Here is a 13,142-nt window from a genome sequence, read left to right as displayed (position 1 = left end):
CTGTGTGTTTGCTTTGAAAATAAAAGAAACATTTGGAATTTGTCACAGCATCTTCCTTTTCCTAAGGAACCCTAGTTCCTATTTGTCAATCAAAAAAAGTTGAAAATATGGAGCACTTCACTAATTTGTGGGTCATCCTTTTGCAAGTTCCATGCTAATCTTGGTACAACATCTTCCTAGTCCCAAGTGACTCTTTGTCTAATTAAAAAAGAACAAAATATGGAACGCTTCACGAATTTGCGTGTCATCCTTTCGCAGGGGCCATGCTAATCTTCTCTGTATCGATCCAATTTTAGTATATGTGCAGCCGTAGCAAGCACATAAACAAGCTCCTCCGCTGCCACTTATAATACTGACCATATCATTGTTCTGCTCACCAAGACCTTGTATGGAGAATTTTGTAAAAATGTGATAAAATATTTGGAGAGCAAATGCTTTGTTACCCTAAATGCAATTTCCAAGAGGCTGGTAACTTGTGGAGGTGCATGATTAAAGTATGGTCAGTTTGTGTAGCAAAGAAAGAAGAATAATTTGATTGGTGTCAAGAGTCAAAGGAACATCACAAAGTGGGCAGGTCAATGCAGGAAAGGGGCGTGGTTCCAGGCAGTTTGTTTATTCCACGTGGTGATGTCACTGTCTGGGTCTCTGTTAAGGTACTGGCAGCCATCTTCTGCCATTTCATTATAGTTCATGCTTTTTTGGAAGGGGAAATTTCATTCTCAAATATGTGGTCTTCCCAGACTGAGGTGGGACCTCTGCATTTTGCTAGTGCTGACTCCTACAAAGTCCCAATATGTGGGCATCTAGACTGCATCATTCCTGATAGCGGCAGACTGCGTTTACCCTCTTACAAGCATGTTGTTCAAAACTAAACCACAAACACAATTGTCTGCGTAGAGTACGTCCTAGAGTCAGCTAAAGAAATGTACAGCAGCTTCAGTTCTTCTTATCATACGAAATGATTGAGATTGTCCACTACATGAGCAACTTCATTAATACCTTGACACCAGTTGCAGTTGGATATGTTTCTGACCTTCTTATGGTATTCATCCCTGTGTGTTTGCTTTGAAAATAAAATAAACTGAACATTTGGAATTTGGCACAGCATCTTCCTTTTCCCAAGGAACCCTAGTTCCTATTTGTCAATCAAAAAAAGTTGAAAATATGGAGCACTTCACTGATTTGTGTGTCATCCCTTTACAAGTTCCATGCTAATCTTGGTACAACATCTTCCTAGTCCCAAGTGACTCTTTGTCTAATTAAAAAAGAACAAAATACGGAACGCTTCACAATTTTAGTATATGTGCAGCCGTAGCAAGCACATCAACAAGCTTCTCAGCTGCCACTTATAATACTGACCATATCATTGTTCTGCTCACCAAGACCTTGTATGGAGTATTGTGTAAAAATTTGATAAAATATTTAGAGAGCAAATGCTTAGTTACCCTAATTGCATTTTCCAAGAGGCTGGTAACTTGTGGAGGTGCATGATTAAAGTATTCTTAGTTTGTGTAGCAAAGTAAGAAGAATAATTTGATTGTTGTCAAGAGTCAGAGGAACATCACAAAGTGGGCAGGTCAATGCAGGAAAGGGGCGTGGTTCCAGGCAGCGTGTATATTCCACGTGGTGATGTCACTGTCTGGGTCTCTGTTAAGATACTGGCAGCCATCTTCTGCCATTTCATTATAGTTCATGCTTTTTTGGCAGGGGAAATTTCATTCTCAAATATGTGGTCTTCCCAGACTGTGGTTGTACCTTTGCATTTTGCTAGTTTTGACTCCTACAAAATCCCCATATGTGGGCATCTAGACTGCATCATTCCTGATAGCGACAGACTTTGTTTACCCTCTCACTAGCATGTTGTTCAAAACTAAACCACAAACACAATTGTCTGCGTAGAGTCAGGCCTAGAGTCAGCTAAAGAAGTGTACAGCAGCTTCAGTTCTTCTTATCTTACCAAATGATTGAGATTGTCCACTACATGAGCAACTTCATTAATACATTGACACCAGATGCAGTTGGACATGTTTCTGACCTTCTTATGGTGTTCATCCTTGTGTTATTGCTTTGAAAAAAAAAAAAAACGAAACATTTGGAATTTGGCACAGCATCTTCCTTTTCCTAAGGAACCCTAGTTCCTATTTGTCAATCAAAAAAAGTTGAAAATATGGAGCACTTCACTGATTTGTGTGTCATCTTTTTGCAAGTTCCATGCTAATCTTGGTACAACATCTTCCTAGTCCCAAGTGACTCTTTGTCTAATTAAAAAAGAACAAAATATGGAACGCTTCACGGATTTGCGTGTCATCCTTTCGCAGGGGCCATGCTAATCTTCTCTGTATCGATCCAATTTTAGTATATGTAACTTGTGGAGGTGCATGATAAAAGTACTGTTAGATTGTGTAGAAAAGAAAGAAGAATAATTTGATTGGTGTCAAGAGTCATGGGAACATCACAAAGTGGGCAGGTCAATGCAGGAAAGGGGCGTGGTTCCAGATAGTGTGTTTATTCCACGTGGTGATGTCACTGTCTGGGTCTCTGTTAAGGTACTGGCAGCAATCTTCTGCCATTTCATTATAGTTCATGCTTTTTTGGAAGGGGAAATTTCATTCTAAAATTGGTGGTCTTCCCAGACTGAGTTTGTACCTCTGCATTTTGCTAGTGCTGACTCCTACAAAGTCCCCATATGTGGGCATCTAGACTGCATCATTCCTGATAGCGACAGACTGCGTTTACACTCTCACAAGCATTTTGTTCACAACTAAACCATAAACACAATTGTCTGCGTAGAGTCAGTCCTAGAGTCAGCTAAAGAAATGTACAGCAGCTTCAGATCTTCTAATCTTACCAAATGATTGAGATTGTCCACTACATGAGCAACTTCATTAATACATTGACACCAGTTGCATTTGGAAAAGTTTCTGATCTTCTTATGGTCTTTATCCCTGTGTGTTTGCTTTGAAAATAAAATAAATATTTAAAATTTGGCACAGCAACTCCCTTTTCCCAAGGAACCCTAGTTCCTATTTGTCAATCAAAAAAAGTTGAAAATATGGAGCACTTCACTGATTTGTGTGTCATCCCTTTACAAGTTCCATGCTAATCTTGGTACAACATCTTCCTAGTCCCAAGTGACTCTTTGTCTAATTAAAAAAGAACAAAATACGGAACGCTTCACAATTTTAGTATATGTGCAGCCGTAGCAAGCACATCAACCAGCTTCTCAGCTGCCACTTATAATACTGACCATATCATTGTTCTGCTCACCAAGACCTTGTATGGAGTATTGTGTAAAAATGTGATAAAATATTTAGAGAGCAAATGATTAGTTACCCTAATTGCATTTTCCAAGAGGCTGTTAACTTGTAGAGGTGCATGATTAAAGTGTGGTCAGTTTGTGTAGCAAAGAAAGATGAATAATTTGATTGGTGTCAAGAGTCATGGGAACATCACAAAGTGGGCAGGTCAATGCAGGAAAGGGGCGTGGTTCCAGTCAGTGTGTTTATTCCATGTGGTGATGTCACTGTCTGGGTCTCTGTTAAGGTACTGGCAGCAATCTTCTGCCATTTCATTATAGTTCATGCTTTTTTGGAAGGGGAAATTTCATTCTAAAATTGGTGGTCTTCCCAGACTGAGTTTGTACCTCTGCATTTTGCTAGTGCTGACTCCTACAAAGTCCTCATATGTGGGCATCTAGACTGCATCATTCCTGATAGCGGCAGACTGCGTTTACCCTCTCACAAGCATGTTGTTCACAACTAAACCTCAAACACAATTGTCTGTGTAGAGTCAGGCCTAGAGTCAGCTAAAGAAATGTACAGTAGCTTCAGTTCTTCTTATCTTACCAAATGATTGAGATTGTCCACTACATGAGCAACTTCATTAATACCTTGACACCAGTTGCAGTTGGACATGTTTCTGATCTTCTTGTGGTATTCATCCCTGTGTGTTTGCTTTGAAAATAAAAAAAACTGAACATTTGGAATTTGGTACAGCATCTCCCTTTTCCCAAGGAACCCTAGTTCCTATTTGTCAATCAAAAGAAGTTGAAAATATGGAGCACTTCACTGATTTGTGTGTCATCCCTTTACAAGTTCCATGCTAATCTTTGTACAACATCTTCCTAGTACCAAGTGACTCTTTGTCTAATTAAAAAAGAACAAAATATGGAACGCTTCACGGATTTGCGTGTCATCCTTTCGCAGGGGCCATGCTAATCTTCTCTGTATCGATCCAATTTTAGTATATGTGCAGCCGTAGCAAGCACATCAACAAGCTTCTCGGCTGCCACTTATAATACTGACCAAATCATTGTTCTGCTCACCAAGACCTTGTATGGAGTATTGTGTAAAAATTTGATAAAATATTTGGAGAGCAAATGCTTAGTTACCCTAAATGCATTTTCCAAGAGGCTGGTAACTTGTGGAGGTGCATGATTAAAGTATTGTTAGATTGTGTAGCAAAGTAAGAAGAATAATTTGATTGGTGTCAAGAGTCAGAGGAACATCACAAAGTGGGCAGGTCAATGCAGGAAAGGGGCGTGGTTCCAGGCAGTGTGTTTATTCCACATGGTGATGTCACTGTCTGGGTCTCTGTTAAGGTACTGGCAGCAATCTTCTGCCATTTCATTATAGTTCATGCTTTTTTGGAAGGGGAAATTTCATTCTCAAATATGTGGTCTTCCCAGACTGTGGTTGTACCTCTGCATTTTGCTAGTGCTGACTCCTACAAAGTCCCCATATGTGGGCATCTAGACTGCATCATTCCTGATAGCGACAGACTGCGTTTACACTCTCACAAGCATTTTGTTCACAACTAAACCATAAACACAATTGTCTGCGTAGAGTCAGTCCTAGAGTCAGCTAAAGAAATGTACAGCAGCTTCAGATCTTCTAATCTTACCAAATGATTGAGATTGTCCACTACATGAGCAACTTCATTAATACATTGACACCAGTTGCATTTGGAAAAGTTTCTGATCTTCTTATGGTCTTTATCCCTGTGTGTTTGCTTTGAAAATAAAATAAATATTTAAAATTTGGCACAGCAACTCCCTTTTCCCAAGGAACCCTAGTTCCTATTTGTCAATCAAAAAAAGTTGAAAATATGGAGCACTTCACTGATTTGTGTGTCATCCCTTTACAAGTTCCATGCTAATCTTGGTACAACATCTTCCTAGTCCCAAGTGACTCTTTGTCTAATTAAAAAAGAACAAAATACGGAACGCTTCACAATTTTAGTATATGTGCAGCCGTAGCAAGCACATCAACCAGCTTCTCAGCTGCCACTTATAATACTGACCATATCATTGTTCTGCTCACCAAGACCTTGTATGGAGTATTGTGTAAAAATGTGATAAAATATTTAGAGAGCAAATGATTAGTTACCCTAATTGCATTTTCCAAGAGGCTGTTAACTTGTAGAGGTGCATGATTAAAGTGTGGTCAGTTTGTGTAGCAAAGAAAGATGAATAATTTGATTGGTGTCAAGAGTCATGGGAACATCACAAAGTGGGCAGGTCAATGCAGGAAAGGGGCGTGGTTCCAGTCAGTGTGTTTATTCCATGTGGTGATGTCACTGTCTGGGTCTCTGTTAAGGTACTGGCAGCCATCTTCTGCCATTTCATTATAGTTCATGCTTTTTTGGAAGGGGAAATTTCATTCTCAATTATAAGGTCTTCACAGACTGAGGTTGTACCTTTGCATTTTGCTAGTTTTGACTCCTACAAAATCCCAATATGTGGGCATCTAGACTGCATGATTGAGATTGTCCACTACATGAACAACTTCATCAATACATTGACACCAGTTGCAGTTTGAAAAGTTTCTGATCTTCTTATGGTCTTTATCGCTGTGTGTTTGCTTTGAAAATAAAAGAAACATTTGGAATTTGTCACAGCATCTTCCTTTTCCTAAGGAACCCTAGTTCCTATTTGTCAATCAAAAAAAGTTGAAAATATGGAGCACTTCACTAATTTGTGGGTCATCCTTTTGCAAGTTCCATGCTAATCTTGGTACAACATCTTCCTAGTCCCAAGTGACTCTTTGTCTAATTAAAAAAGAACAAAATATGGAACGCTTCACGAATTTGCGTGTCATCCTTTCGCAGGGGCCATGCTAATCTTCTCTGTATCGATCCAATTTTAGTATATGTGCAGCCGTAGCAAGCACATCAACAAGCTCCTCCGCTGCCACTTATAATACTGACCATATCATTGTTCTGCTCACCAAGACCTTGTATGGAGAATTTTGTAAAAATGTGATAAAATATTTGGAGAGCAAATGCTTTGTTACCCTAAATGCAATTTCCAAGAGGCTGGTAACTTGTGGAGGTGCATCATTAAAGTATTCTTAGTTTGTGTAGCAAAGAAAGAAGAATAATTTGATTGGTGTCAAGAGTCAAAGGAACATCACAAAGTGGGCAGGTCAATGCAGGAAAGGGGCGTGGTTCCAGGCAGTGTGTTTATTCCACGTGGTGATGTCACTGTCTGGGTCTCTGTTAAGGTACTGGCAGCCATCTTCTGCCATTTCATTATAGTTCATGCTTTTTTGGAAGGGGAAATTTCATTCTCAAATATGTGGTCTTCCCAGACTGAGGTGGGACCTTTGCATTTTGCTAGTTTTGACTCCTACAAAATCCCAATATGTGGGCATCTAGACTGCATCATTCCTGATAGCGGCAGACTGCGTTTACCCTCTTACAAGCATGTTGTTCAAAACTAAACCACAAACTTAATTGTCTGCGTAGAGTACGTCCTAGAGTCAGCTAAAGAAATGTACAGCAGCTTCAGTTCTTCTTATCATACGAAATGATTGAGATTGTCCACTACATGAGCAACTTCATTAATACCTTGACACCAGTTGCAGTTGGATATGTTTCTGACCTTCTTATGGTATTCATCCCTGTGTGTTTGCTTTGAAAATAAAATAAACTAAACATTTGGAATTTGGCACAGCATCTTCCTTTTCCCAAGGAACCCTAGTTCCTATTTGTCAATCAAAAAAAGTTGAAAATATGGAGCACTTCACTGATTTGTGTGTCATCCCTTTACAAGTTCCATGCTAATCTTGGTACAACATCTTCCTAGTCCCAAGTGACTCTTTGTCTAATTAAAAAAGAACAAAATACGGAACGCTTCACAATTTTAGTATATGTGCAGCCGTAGCAAGCACATCAACAAGCTTCTCAGCTGCCACTTATAATACTGACCATATCATTGTTCTGCTCACCAAGACCTTGTATGGAGTATTGTGTAAAAATTTGATAAAATATTTAGAGAGCAAATGCTTAGTTACCCTAATTGCATTTTCCAAGAGGCTGGTAACTTGTGGAGGTGCATGATTAAAGTATTCTTAGTTTGTGTAGCAAAGTAAGAAGAATAATTTGATTGTTGTCAAGAGTCAGAGGAACATCACAAAGTGGGCAGGTCAATGCAGGAAAGGGGCGTGGTTCCAGGCAGCGTGTTTATTCCACGTGGTGATGTCACTGTCTGGGTCTCTGTTAAGGTACTGGCAGCAATCTTCTGCCATTTCATTATAGTTCATGCTTTTTTGGCAGGGGAAATTTCATTCTCAAATATGTGGTCTTCCCAGACTGTGGTTGTACCTTTGCATTTTGCTAGTTTTGACTCCTACAAAATCCCCATATGTGGGCATCTAGACTGCATCATTCCTGATAGCGACAGACTTTGTTTACCCTCTCACTAGCATGTTGTTCAAAACTAAACCACAAACACAATTGTCTGCGTAGAGTCAGGCCTAGAGTCAGCTAAAGAAGTGTACAGCAGCTTCAGTTCTTCTTATCATACCAAATGATTGAGATTGTCCACTACATGAGCAACTTCATTAATACATTGACACCAGATGCAGTTGGACATGTTTCTGACCTTCTTATGGTGTTCATCCTTGTGTTATTGCTTTGAAAAAAAAAAAAAAAACGAAACATTTGGAATTTGGCACAGCATCTTCTTTTTCCTAAGGAACCCTAGTTCCTATTTGTCAATCAAAAAAAGTTGAAAATATGGAGCACTTCACTGATTTGTGTGTCATCTTTTTGCAAGTTCCATGCTAATCTTGGTACAACATCTTCCTAGTCCCAAGTGACTCTTTGTCTAATTAAAAAAGAACAAAATATGGAACGCTTCACGGATTTGCGTGTCATCCTTTCGCAGGGGCCATGCTAATCTTCTCTGTATCGATCCAATTTTAGTATATGTAACTTGTGGAGGTGCATGATAAAAGTACTGTTAGATTGTGTAGAAAAGAAAGAAGAATAATTTGATTGGTGTCAAGAGTCATGGGAACATCACAAAGTGGGCAGGTCAATGCAGGAAAGGGGCGTGGTTCCAGATAGTGTGTTTATTCCACGTGGTGATGTCACTGTCTGGGTCTCTGTTAAGGTACTGGCAGCAATCTTCTGCCATTTCATTATAGTTCATGCTTTTTTGGAAGGGGAAATTTCATTCTAAAATTGGTGGTCTTCCCAGACTGAGGTTGTACCTCTGCATTTTGCTAGTGCTGACTCCTACAAAGTCCCCATATGTGGGCATCTAGACTGCATCATTCCTGATAGCGGCAGACTGCGTTTACCCTCTCACAAGCATGTTGTTCACAACTAAACCTCAAACACAATTGTCTGTGTAGAGTCAGGCCTAGAGTCAGCTAAAGAAATGTACAGTAGCTTCAGTTCTTCTTATCTTACCAAATGATTGAGATTGTCCACTACATGAGCAACTTCATTAATACCTTGACACCAGTTGCAGTTGGACATGTTTCTGATCTTCTTGTGGTATTCATCCCTGTGTGTTTGCTTTGAAAATAAAAAAAACTGAACATTTGGAATTTGGTACAGCATCTCCCTTTTCCCAAGGAACCCTAGTTCCTATTTGTCAATCAAAAGAAGTTGAAAATATGGAGCACTTCACTGATTTGTGTGTCATCCCTTTACAAGTTCCATGCTAATCTTTGTACAACCTCTTCCTAGTACCAAGTGACTCTTTGTCTAATTAAAAAAGAACAAAATATGGAACGCTTCACGGATTTGCGTGTCATCCTTTCGCAGGGGCCATGCTAATCTTCTCTGTATCGATCCAATTTTAGTATATGTGCAGCCGTAGCAAGCACATCAACAAGCTTCTCGGCTGCCACTTATAATACTGACCAAATCATTGTTCTGCTCACCAAGACCTTGTATGGAGTATTGTGTAAAAATTTGATAAAATATTTAGAGAGCAAATGCTTAGTTACCCTAATTGCATTTTCCAAGAGGCTGGTAACTTGTGGAGGTGCATGATTAAAGTATTCTTAGTTTGTGTAGCAAAGTAAGAAGAATAATTTGATTGGTGTCAAGAGTCATAGGAACATCATGAAGTGGGCAGGTCAATGCAGGAAAAGGGGCGTGGTTCCAGGCAGTGTGTTTATTCCACATGGTGATGTCACTGTCTGGGTCTCTGTTAAGGTACTGGCAGCCATCTTCTGCCATTTCATTATAGTTCATGCTTTTTTGGAAGGGGAAATTTCATTCTCAAATATGTGGTCTTCCCAGACTGTGGTTGTACCTCTGCATTTTGCTAGTGCTGACTCCTACAAAGTCCCCATATGTGGGCATCTAGACTGCATCATTCCTGATAGCGACAGACTGCGTTTACACTCTCACAAGCATTTTGTTCACAACTAAACCACAAACACAATTGTCTGCGTAGAGTCAGTCCTAGAGTCAGCTAAAGAAATGTACAGCAGCTTCAGATCTTCTAATCTTACCAAATGATTGAGATTGTCCACTACATGAGCAACTTCATTAATACATTGACACCAGTTGCATTTGGAAAAGTTTCTGATCTTCTTATGGTCTTTATCCCTGTGTGTTTGCTTTGAAAATAAAATAAATATTTAAAATTTGGCACAGCAACTCCCTTTTCCCAAGGAACCCTAGTTCCTATTTGTCAATCAAAAAAAGTTGAAAATATGGAGCACTTCACTGATTTGTGTGTCATCCCTTTACAAGTTCCATGCTAATCTTGGTACAACATCTTCCTAGTCCCAAGTGACTCTTTGTCTAATTAAAAAAGAACAAAATACGGAACGCTTCACAATTTTAGTATATGTGCAGCCGTAGCAAGCACATCAACCAGCTTCTCAGCTGCCACTTATAATACTGACCATATCATTGTTCTGCTCACCAAGACCTTGTATGGAGTATTGTGTAAAAATGTGATAAAATATTTAGAGAGCAAATGATTAGTTACCCTAATTGCATTTTCCAAGAGGCTGTTAACTTGTAGAGGTGCATGATTAAAGTGTGGTCAGTTTGTGTAGCAAAGAAAGATGAATAATTTGATTGGTGTCAAGAGTCATGGGAACATCACAAAGTGGGCAGGTCAATGCAGGAAAGGGGCGTGGTTCCAGTCAGTGTGTTTATTCCATGTGGTGATGTCACTGTCTGGGTCTCTGTTAAGGTACTGGCAGCCATCTTCTGCCATTTCATTATAGTTCATGCTTTTTTGGAAGGGGAAATTTCATTCTCAAATATGTGGTCTTCCCAGACTGAGGTTGTACCTCTGCATTTTGCTAGTTTTGACTCCTACAAAATCCCCATATGTGGGCATCTAGACTGCATCATTCCTGATAGCGGCAGACTGCGTTTACCCTCTCACAAGCATGTTGTTCACAACTTAACCACAAACACAATTGTCTGCGTAGAGTCAGGCCTAGAGTCAGCTAAAGAAATGTACAGCAGCTTCAGTTCTTCTAATCTTACCAAATGATTGAGATTGTCCTCTACATGAACAACTTCATCAATACATTGACACCAGTTGCAGTTTGAAAAGTTTCTGATCTTCTTATGGTCTTTATCGCTGTGTGTTTGCTTTGAAAATAAAAGAAACATTTGGAATTTGTCACAGCATCTCCCTTTTCCTAAGGAACCCTATTTCCTATTTGTCAATCAAAAAAAGTTGAAAATATGGAGCACTTCACTGATTTGTGTGTCATCTTTTTGCAAGTTCCATGCTAATCTTGACTCCCAGCCAACGCAGTCCTCTTTTTTCATCCTGCTTTTGTGTTGTGCAACTTTTTAAGCCAAATTTTGGCTAAGGTCATGTTTTCATCTCAATTGTTCTATAACACATCAGGATCTAAAATAAGCTAACGAATGGTAGTGTGGCCGAGCGGTCTAAGGCGCTGGATTTAAGCTCCAGTCTCTTTGGAGTCGTGGGTTCAAATCCCACCGCTGCCATTATGATGAAAACTACAAGGAACTAATTGTAGTGCTTAGTTTTAGGTGTTCATCAAGCAGCCATGCAAACACAATACACCCAGGACACAAGTGATGGTGAACACCTAGCAGTCAACAACATTCATCCTCTTTCATTTTACAAATCTCACCTCTGCCTTTATGATTAAACCAGCAGTGAAAGTTACGAATTTGTTTTTGTTTGTTTAAAATGCACAATGCATGCATTCTGTAAAGTTCATGCTCTGTCATGTCACACACACACTTTTTTCATTTGGCCATGCATTGCTGCTGTTGCCCTGACCATGGATTCTTTCAGGCATCCAGCACTAGATTGATTCCTCACCAGTGCCATGCTGTCTGTGGGAAAAACTGTGACAATTGCTCAGAAGAATTAGTTAATTTTTCTAAACATCATGTAGTTACAGTACCACTCACTTCCACAGCCCATCTCAATCTGATCTCTATTCAACCAAAAGAAATAACCACTTTTGGGTCTAAATGCCCTTGGTATTCCACAACATGGAAAACTTCCTAGTTTGTGCCTTTGTTGTATAGTGGTGAGCATAGCTGCCTTCAGGTTAGTTGACCCGGGTTGGACTCCCAGCCAACGCAGTCCTCTTTTTTCATCCTGCTTTTGTGTTGTGCAACTTTTTAAGCCAAATTTTGGCTAAGGTCATGTTTTCATCTCAAGTGTTCTATAACACATCAGGATCTAAAATAACCTAATGAGTGGTAGTGTGGCCGAGCGGTCTAAGGCGCTGGATTTAGGCTCCAGTCTCTTCGGAGGCGTGGGTTCAAATCCCACCGCTGCCATTATGATGAAAACTACAAGGAACTAATTGTGGTGTTTTGTTTTAGGTGTTCATCAAGCAGCCATGCAAACACAATACACCCACGACACACCTGATGGTGAACATCTAGCAGTCAATAACATTCATCCTCTGTCCTTTTACCCACGCACTCTTTCACCTGGCCATAAATTGTTCTCAAAATCCTGAGTATAGCTTCTAACTACACATCAAACATTAGTTTGACTCCTTATCAGTGCCATGCTCCCTTTAAGAAAATCTACGACAACCTGCAAGCTGTGTGCATTGGTGGTATAGTGGTGAGCATAGCTGCTTCCCAAGCAGTTGACCCGGGTTCGATTCCCGGCCAATGCAATGGACCTTTTACAACAACACGCAAACCATTGATCTTTGTACGATGCTTTTGGTTGTCTCCTGTCACTGTATGTTCTGTGAAGCATTACTAGTTTCCTCAAAATAGTCATGGTAAAGATGTTGCATTTAATATATCTCACAGAAGGTAGCTTGTCTGAAAGGTCTGTGCTACTAGTGTAAATGTCCAGTCTGTTTTACAAATGTGGGTTCAAATCCAACAACTGCCTATGTGATTAAAAATGCAGTAAAGGTCATGAATTAGTTTTTGTTTGTTTAAAATGAACAATGCATGCATTCTGTAAAGTTCATGCCCTGTCATGTCACACACACTTTTGTATCTGGCCATGCATTGCTGCTGTTGCCCTGCCCATGGATTCTTTCAGGCATCCAGCACTAGATCGATTCCTCACCAGTGCCATGCTTTCTGTGGGTAAAACTGTGACAATTGCTCAGACGAATTAGTTAATTTTTCTAAACATCATGTAGTTACAGTACCACTCACTTCCACAGCCCATCTCAATCTGATCTCTATTCAACCAAAAGAAATAACCACTTTTGGGTCTAAATGCCCTTGGTATTCCACAACATGGAAAACTTCCTAGTTTGTGCCTTTGTTGTATAGTGGTGAGCATAGCTGCCTTCAGGTTAGTTGACCCGGGTTGGACTCCCAGCCAACGCAGTCCTCTTTTTTCATCCTGCTTTTGTGTTGTGCAACTTTTTAAGCCAAATTTTGGCTAAGGTCATGTT

The 13,142-nt window shown here is 39.9% G+C and overlaps 17 non-coding genes across 17 annotated transcripts; 11 read left to right on the top strand and 6 right to left on the bottom strand.

Moving 5' to 3' along the window:
• Positions 1–213: 213 nt before the first annotated feature.
• LOC114783843 (U6 spliceosomal RNA) lies at positions 214–320 on the bottom strand. Its single transcript, XR_003748600.1, has one exon. It is a non-coding gene; the product is annotated as a U6 spliceosomal RNA (small nuclear RNA).
• A 1,372-nt stretch (positions 321–1,692) lies between these two features.
• On the top strand, positions 1,693–1,852 carry LOC114783983 (U1 spliceosomal RNA). The gene has a single exon (XR_003748732.1). It is a non-coding gene; the product is annotated as a U1 spliceosomal RNA (small nuclear RNA).
• A 421-nt stretch (positions 1,853–2,273) lies between these two features.
• On the bottom strand, positions 2,274–2,378 carry LOC114783942 (U6 spliceosomal RNA). Its single transcript, XR_003748694.1, has one exon. It is a non-coding gene; the product is annotated as a U6 spliceosomal RNA (small nuclear RNA).
• A 205-nt stretch (positions 2,379–2,583) lies between these two features.
• On the top strand, positions 2,584–2,743 carry LOC114783820 (U1 spliceosomal RNA). Its single transcript, XR_003748577.1, has one exon. It is a non-coding gene; the product is annotated as a U1 spliceosomal RNA (small nuclear RNA).
• Positions 2,744–4,160: 1,417 nt separating this feature from the next.
• LOC114783865 (U6 spliceosomal RNA) lies at positions 4,161–4,267 on the bottom strand. The gene has a single exon (XR_003748622.1). It is a non-coding gene; the product is annotated as a U6 spliceosomal RNA (small nuclear RNA).
• A 370-nt stretch (positions 4,268–4,637) lies between these two features.
• Positions 4,638–4,797, top strand: LOC114783984 (U1 spliceosomal RNA). Its single transcript, XR_003748733.1, has one exon. It is a non-coding gene; the product is annotated as a U1 spliceosomal RNA (small nuclear RNA).
• A 1,266-nt stretch (positions 4,798–6,063) lies between these two features.
• On the bottom strand, positions 6,064–6,170 carry LOC114783842 (U6 spliceosomal RNA). The gene has a single exon (XR_003748599.1). It is a non-coding gene; the product is annotated as a U6 spliceosomal RNA (small nuclear RNA).
• A 370-nt stretch (positions 6,171–6,540) lies between these two features.
• Positions 6,541–6,704, top strand: LOC114783830 (U1 spliceosomal RNA). Its single transcript, XR_003748587.1, has one exon. It is a non-coding gene; the product is annotated as a U1 spliceosomal RNA (small nuclear RNA).
• Positions 6,705–7,542: 838 nt separating this feature from the next.
• Positions 7,543–7,702, top strand: LOC114783915 (U1 spliceosomal RNA). The gene has a single exon (XR_003748669.1). It is a non-coding gene; the product is annotated as a U1 spliceosomal RNA (small nuclear RNA).
• A 423-nt stretch (positions 7,703–8,125) lies between these two features.
• Positions 8,126–8,230, bottom strand: LOC114783941 (U6 spliceosomal RNA). Its single transcript, XR_003748693.1, has one exon. It is a non-coding gene; the product is annotated as a U6 spliceosomal RNA (small nuclear RNA).
• Positions 8,231–8,435: 205 nt separating this feature from the next.
• LOC114783825 (U1 spliceosomal RNA) lies at positions 8,436–8,595 on the top strand. The gene has a single exon (XR_003748582.1). It is a non-coding gene; the product is annotated as a U1 spliceosomal RNA (small nuclear RNA).
• A 420-nt stretch (positions 8,596–9,015) lies between these two features.
• Positions 9,016–9,122, bottom strand: LOC114783909 (U6 spliceosomal RNA). Its single transcript, XR_003748664.1, has one exon. It is a non-coding gene; the product is annotated as a U6 spliceosomal RNA (small nuclear RNA).
• A 371-nt stretch (positions 9,123–9,493) lies between these two features.
• On the top strand, positions 9,494–9,653 carry LOC114783982 (U1 spliceosomal RNA). Its single transcript, XR_003748731.1, has one exon. It is a non-coding gene; the product is annotated as a U1 spliceosomal RNA (small nuclear RNA).
• Positions 9,654–10,490: 837 nt separating this feature from the next.
• On the top strand, positions 10,491–10,650 carry LOC114783827 (U1 spliceosomal RNA). The gene has a single exon (XR_003748584.1). It is a non-coding gene; the product is annotated as a U1 spliceosomal RNA (small nuclear RNA).
• A 500-nt stretch (positions 10,651–11,150) lies between these two features.
• trnal-uaa (transfer RNA leucine (anticodon UAA)) lies at positions 11,151–11,232 on the top strand. Its single transcript has one exon. It is a non-coding gene; the product is annotated as a tRNA-Leu (tRNA).
• Positions 11,233–11,963: 731 nt separating this feature from the next.
• trnal-uag (transfer RNA leucine (anticodon UAG)) lies at positions 11,964–12,045 on the top strand. Its single transcript has one exon. It is a non-coding gene; the product is annotated as a tRNA-Leu (tRNA).
• Positions 12,046–12,323: 278 nt separating this feature from the next.
• On the top strand, positions 12,324–12,395 carry trnag-ccc (transfer RNA glycine (anticodon CCC)). The gene has a single exon. It is a non-coding gene; the product is annotated as a tRNA-Gly (tRNA).
• The last annotated feature ends 747 nt before the right edge of the window (positions 12,396–13,142 follow it).

This window comes from Denticeps clupeoides, unplaced genomic scaffold (assembly GCF_900700375.1).
Source record: "Denticeps clupeoides unplaced genomic scaffold, fDenClu1.1, whole genome shotgun sequence".
Lineage (NCBI taxonomy): Eukaryota > Metazoa > Chordata > Actinopteri > Clupeiformes > Denticipitidae > Denticeps > Denticeps clupeoides.
Note: the sequence above shows the minus strand (reverse complement) of the source record. Positions and strands in the feature narration are given on the sequence as shown.